The sequence below is a fragment of the Podarcis raffonei genome, chromosome 9, assembly GCF_027172205.1.
Source record: "Podarcis raffonei isolate rPodRaf1 chromosome 9, rPodRaf1.pri, whole genome shotgun sequence".
NCBI lineage: Eukaryota > Metazoa > Chordata > Lepidosauria > Squamata > Lacertidae > Podarcis > Podarcis raffonei.
This window is the reverse complement of record NC_070610.1, coordinates 27,544,343-27,550,895: the sequence shown is the minus strand read 5'-3', so window position 1 is coordinate 27,550,895 and position 6,553 is coordinate 27,544,343.

Below are 6,553 nucleotides of genomic sequence, written 5' to 3'. Positions count from 1 at the left end.
GCAGCAGCGCGGCATTTCTGGGGGCGATCGGCTTCTCTCGTGGGCGCGCAGCCGCCACCAGGCGAGCGCGGATCAGCGGCGCTGGTTTCCAGCAGCTGGGACAGGCGCGATCTCAATCCCCCCGCTTTCCTTCCTCCTCCTCTTCCTCCTCCTCCGCCTCCTTCCCCCGCAGCGGGTGCTGTTGCGCCTCTTCCCTTCTCTCCATTGCAACGCAGCGCCCGGCGGTCAACTTTGACAGCGGCCGGGGAAGGGGAGGTCAGGGCCGGGTGAGTGGCGTCGCCACCAGCCAACCGCCCCGGGAAGGGGGCGCGCCGAGCAGCCAATGCCAGAGAGGCGGGAGGCGGGTTCCGCCAGATACGGGTCAAAGGGGCACCAAGGGGTTGGGTGTTTCTCCCATCCCCACGTTCAAAGAGTCAGGGATCTCGCCTCTTTTTTCCTCTTTTTTTCCACGTTTTAGGACGCCAGGGCAAGATGCCGGCTTCAGATCCTGCAGGAGCAGCACTCAGAAGGGCGACACTTGAGCACACGCGTGCATCAAGTGATAGGGAACACTTGATGCACGCGCGCGTGGGGAAACGTCGCCGTTTCGAGGGCTGGGAGAGATTTCCTCTCCGCTGGAAGCTGCGCATCCTTCGCGCCGCCTCGGATGCAATTGCTTTCCCAGGTGAATCAGTTCTCACATCCTTGGTGCAGCCAGTCAACTGTGCAGTGATCAAGTGCAGAGAGGGACCCAGTGAGGCATGTGTGCATGTCTTGTAAAGCAGACGTTTGTTTTTGGAAAAAGAAACATCATCTCCCTGGCTGACAAGGACAAGGGGGAAATGTTACTGATCCTGCTCTTCCACCACCAGTATCAAGAGACATATATAACCAAGGCCACGCAGGAGGAGAGGTGCCCAGTGCGTTTTTAAAAATGCAAGAGATCTGTGGCCTGCTGGTTCTTGGGCAGCATTCTGTTCCCAGAACCCACAAGCAAGACATGAGTGAAATAGCACCCTCCTTCTTAAAGAATGGTATATAAAATGTCATGTTTGCAGCCTGAGAGTTGAATCTTTCCCAGTGCTCTTGTGGGGGGGCGTTACTCAAGGGTTCACAGGACCAGCACCTTTCCTCCCTCCAAATGTTAAAAAGTACAGTGGTACCTCTGATTACATACTTAATTTGTTCCGGAGGTCCGTTCTTAACCTGAAAGCGCCGCTGCTGTGCAATTTCTGTTCTCATCCTGAAGCAAAGTTCTTAACCTGAGGTAATATTTCAGTGGTTACATTCGCTTCAGGTTACAGACTCCACTAACCCAGAAATAGTACCTCGGGTTAAGAACTTTGCTTCAGGATGAGAACAGAAATCGTGCTCCGGTGGCAGCTGGAGGCCCCATTAGCTAAAGTGGTGCTTCAGGTTAAGAACAGTTTCAGGTTAAGAACAGACCTCCGGAACGAATTAAGTACGTAACCAGAGGTACCACTGTATGACACTTACCCAAACTCAGCCCTCCAGAAGTTTTTGGACTACAACTCCCATCATCCCTATCTAACAGGACTAGTGATCAGGAATGATGGGAATTGTCCCAAAACATCTGGATGGCCGAGTTTGGGGATGCCTGCTGTGAGAGCTTCAAGGTGAGTACTGGCACCTTTTAAAAAAAAAGCACTGATCTTACCGGCTTTTAACACTGGAAACTGGTCGATATCCCCCAGGTTTAAGACACACAGGGCACACTGCGTGATGCGCAAAGGTCTGTCTGCAGCATCTCACCTCCCCTTCCTTGCCCCTGGCCTCTGCCATCTGAGGCAACTGCCTTGCTCTGGTGGGGCAAGCCCAGCAGCAGGAAACATCATATCACCCCAACACAAACATTTATCACTGGAAACAGTTCATGCATTCTCTTGCAACTCCCCAAGTGTTATGTGATGAAGGAATGGACACGTGATTTATTGGGGGGGGGGACAGAACTGAGTTATCTGTAATGCAATTGGTCAGTCCAGGTTTTTTTTTATTTACTTGATGGGAGGGCAGCTGCACCCCTGCACCCCCTGGCTATACTCATGGATGGACAGGAGTTTGCAAAGTGGGCCTAGTGCAGCCGATTCTGCAAAGTGCCTTTGTCTTCAGAGCGTTGTGCTTGAAGTGATGCCCTGTGATGTGTTCTGGCTGATTCATCCCTTACCATTCATTGCTTGATGTTGCAGTTCTTGAATGATGAACAACCATGTGTGTGATCTTAGGCAAGTTTACTCAGAAGTCAGCTCCACTGAGCTCAGTTCATAGAATTGTAGAGATTAAGAGTCTCACAAACTACCGACTGAGCTATCCCAGCTCATTAAATGTACACAGAACCGCAATTGTGCAGCGCAATTCCACATATGATTATTTGGAAGCAAGTTCCACCAAATTTATTGGAACACTCTCCAAAGGGAATGGGGATGGGACTGCAGCTCAGCTAGGTGATCTGCACTGCTACTAAATGGGCAGCTGCTACACCAAGGCTTTTCCTTTCAGCCCGCTTTCAAGTTATGACTGTTTACTGGATTAGTCTCAGCCAGTATGGTCAATTACTAAGCAGTATGGTAGCACTGTGGGTTAAACCACAGAGCCTAGGACTTGCTGATCAGAAGGTCGGCGGTTTGAATCCTTGCAACAGGGTGAGCTCCCGTTGCTCGGTCCCTGCTCCTGCCAACCTAGCAGTTCGAAAGCACGTCAAAGTGCATGTAGATAAATAGGTACTACTCCAGTGGGAAAGTAAACGGCATTTCCGTGTGCTGCTCTGGTTTGCCAGAAGCGGCTTAGTCATGCTGGCCACATGACCTGGAAGCTGTACACCGGCTCCCTCGGCCAATAAAGCAAGATGAGCGCCGCAACCCCAGAGTCGGCCACGACTGGACCTAATGGTCAGGGGTCCCTTTACCTTTACCTTATGGGAGTTGCAGTGCACCAACAATCTAGTTCCCAATCCCTTTTTTAAAATACTGTATTCCACTGTAAGCAGCATCTAGCGCCTTCCATTGTGTGCTCCACCCCAGTTGTATGACCAATTTTGCTTGTAGAACAGGCTTCCTCAACCTCGGCCCTCCAGATGTTTTTGGCCTACAACTCCCACGATCCCTAGCTAGCAGGACCAGTGGTCAGGAATGCTGGGAATTGTAGTCTCAAAACATCTGGAGGGCCTAGGTTGAGGAAGCCTGTTGTAGAGCATCACCCTGGTGTGAGTTTCTGACTATGTTCTGCTTCTCTCTCACCAAACTCCTTACTCCACCCATTTTGCTCTCCTAGCCAGCATAAGGATCCACCACTCAGTGTGAACTAGCATCAGTGATCTGCTGTAAATCCAGCATATTTTGTTTGTGTTCCAGCTTAGGGCAGTTTTACTAGTGATCCATTCCTGCCCAACAGGCATAACTGGAGGCTAGTTTAAAATATTAGTTCACGTTAACAAAATTAGAATTGATTTTATTTCGTCATGCAGTGATATATACTTGCCCTTCAACAAAATAACATTTTTTTAAAAAGATTCAGAAACTAGTAGAAGAGCATTTCAGTCTCTCAGAACACTCTGTTGCTGACCTTCAAGGGGTAATTCTCAAACAAAGGAAACAAACAAATTCAAAAGGATATACCCGCATGAAACCACTAAATCACAACTTATCAAGATAAAAATCCAACCTGATCACTTGGGGGGTTAATAAATAATAATAATAATAATTTATTATTTATACCCCGCCCATCTGGCTGGGCCTCCCCAGCCACTCTGGGCGGCTTCCATAAAAACCAAAAATACAGTAAAATATTACACGTTAAAAACTTCCCTGAACAGGGCTGCCTTAAGATGTCTTCTGAATGTCAGGTAGTTGTTTATCTCTTTGACATCTGCTGGAAGGGCGTTCCACAGGGCGGGCGCCACTACCGAGAAGGCCCTCTGCCTGGTTCCCTGTAGCTTTGCTTCTCGCAATGAGGGAACCGCCAGAAGGCCCTCGGCGCTGGACCTCAGCGTCCGGGCAGAATGATGGGGGTGGAGACGCTCCTTCAGGTATACTGGACCGAGGCCGTTTAGGGCTTTAAAGGTCAGCACCAACACTTTGAATTGTGCTCGGAAACGTACTGGGAGCCAATGTAGGTCTTTCAAGACCGGTGTTACATGGTCTCAGCGGCCGCCCCCAGTCACCAGTCTAGCTGCTGCATTCTGGATTAGTTGTGGTTTCCGAGTCACCTTCAAAGGTAGCCCCACGTAGAGCGCATTGCAAGTAGTCCAAGCGGGAGATAACCAGAGCATGCACCACTCTGGCGAGACAGTCCGCAGGCAGATAGGGTCTCAGCCTACATACCAGATGGAGCTGGTAAACAGCTGCCCTGGACACAGATTTGACCTGTGCCTCCATGGACAGCTGTGAGTCCAAAATGACTCCCAGGCTGCGCACCTGGTCCTTCAGGGGCACAGTTACCCCATTCAGGACCAGGGAATCCTCCACACCTGCCCGCCTCCTGTCCCCCAAAAACCTCGGATTGAGAACCCCTTGCTTCAGGATGAGAACAGAAATCGTGCTCCGGTGGTGCAGGAGGTCCCATTAGCTAAAGTGGTGCTTCAGGTTAAGAACTGTTTCAGGTTAAGAACGGACCTCCGGAACGAATTAAGTACTTAACCCAAGGTACCACTGTATAGGTGTTCATCAGCTTAGCAATGCCAGGATGTTTGCATTATTACAAATACATCACCTCACAATCTTGTTTGCTGAATGTCTTTGTTTGCATGTCTTCTTTCAATTTTTCTTGAGGAACTAACTGTAAACTCTGGTTTAACTACCACTGATGCTAAGTTGTTTTGTTTTGTTTTTTAAAAGCGGAGGCTTGGGGGGGAGGGGCTCAACTCACACCACAGTAGGTTTGTTGGTCTTTTAAGATGCTGTGAGATTGTGTCAAATACAGCTGCCTCTCTGAAAACTAGTAGCAAATAAGTGCAATGTTGGCAGGGTGCATATCACAAAGACGTATTTTCTTTTTTAATGGTTGACAAAGAAATGTTGGGAAAGCAAGAAATTTTATTCTTCAAAATAGTATCAGGAGGATAAGAACACTGAGCAATTGTTCTCATTGTATCCCTTCATAACAAACAAAACAGCCTTGTGTTTCCTTTCTCTGGTAAGACAAAACGAACTATTTATAACACAACTGTGCTTATATAATTTTTATTGAAAGGTCAAAAGAACATTCACCCTTGCATTTCCTTTTCACAGCCTGCTGCTCATTTGCCTCCAAATACTCCCAACCAAAATGTTATCAGAAAATATCCATTTTGCTGTGGGTGGTTGTGGTAAGAGCCTCAAAGCCATACAGCTACCTAGACTAGCTAACATTGCTTCGCCTTATCTACATTTCAAGCTCATGCATAGAATTGGAGCTCAAAATCCATGGGCCACAGACTTCCCCACCCCTCCAAAAGCACACAGAATTAATCCAATAGTGAAGAGCCTGAGCAACAGACAGTATGAGCACGCTGACCCCATCAGCTCACCCTGTTCCCTGGCAGGTCTACTAGCCTGGCTAATGTTGGGCTGTAACAGAACTGGTGGGAAGAGTGATGGGGTGTGTGCCTTGCTGCCAATTGTTAAGACATCCATGGAATCATAGAATTGTAGAGCTGGAAGGGTCATCTAGGCCAGCCCCCTGCATTGCAGGAATCTTTTGCCCAGTGTAGTGCTCAGACCATGACTCTTGAGATTAAGCTTCTCATGCAGGTCATCTGAAACAAGAACAACCAGAAGCTGATAGTAGGGCATAACAAGTTTATCACTGCCTTTGCTTGTTGTTTCATGCTGCTGCTATTTGTGGGGGATGGATGGTGGTTCTCAGTGAGACTGTGGAGTCCCAAGGGAGGAGGTGTAGCATTTATTCCAATCTCTCGGTGAGAGCTTGAGTCTGGGGGACAGCAGCCTGAGTGGAAACAGGCCTGCTGGCCATGAATGCACATGTACTTGATGTCAGGAGCTCAGCCCTACACTCGAGTAGGGCCCTGGCAGAGACACATGCCCAACTGGCATGTTCTCTCCCTCCTGGCCGTTCGTTTGGGAGCTTCAAAAGCTTTCTTCAGCCCAAACATCACAACGACTGATGCCAACCGGCACAGGCACACTTAGGGATCCGCAGAGTTTGCGCATCGTGCGTAACAGACCTCAGCAACTTAGCATTTTGGCTAATCTACTTTATTTACATATAAACACACACATGGAGCACTCCAACATGGCTCCCTCTCTCTCTAGCATCGGACAGCAAAGAGAAAAAACAAATGACAATAGTCCCACTTCACAGAACACAGTAACACAAACATCCTGTCTCCGTCACTTCCCACTCTGTGGAGTCAAAACATACACCGTCATGTGATAGACAACAATCCCATGACTGCAATCATGGAGCAGGAATTCTAACACTTGACTGGGGTCAGAAAACTGGGTGTTTGTTACAGTCTGGTTCTGTAGCAGCGGCTTCTATTGAATCAGGATACTCTTGTATGCTGACTAAGTAAAGTGCATGATTATTAAGCTGGCGTGGTGGCAGCGGCAATGTATGC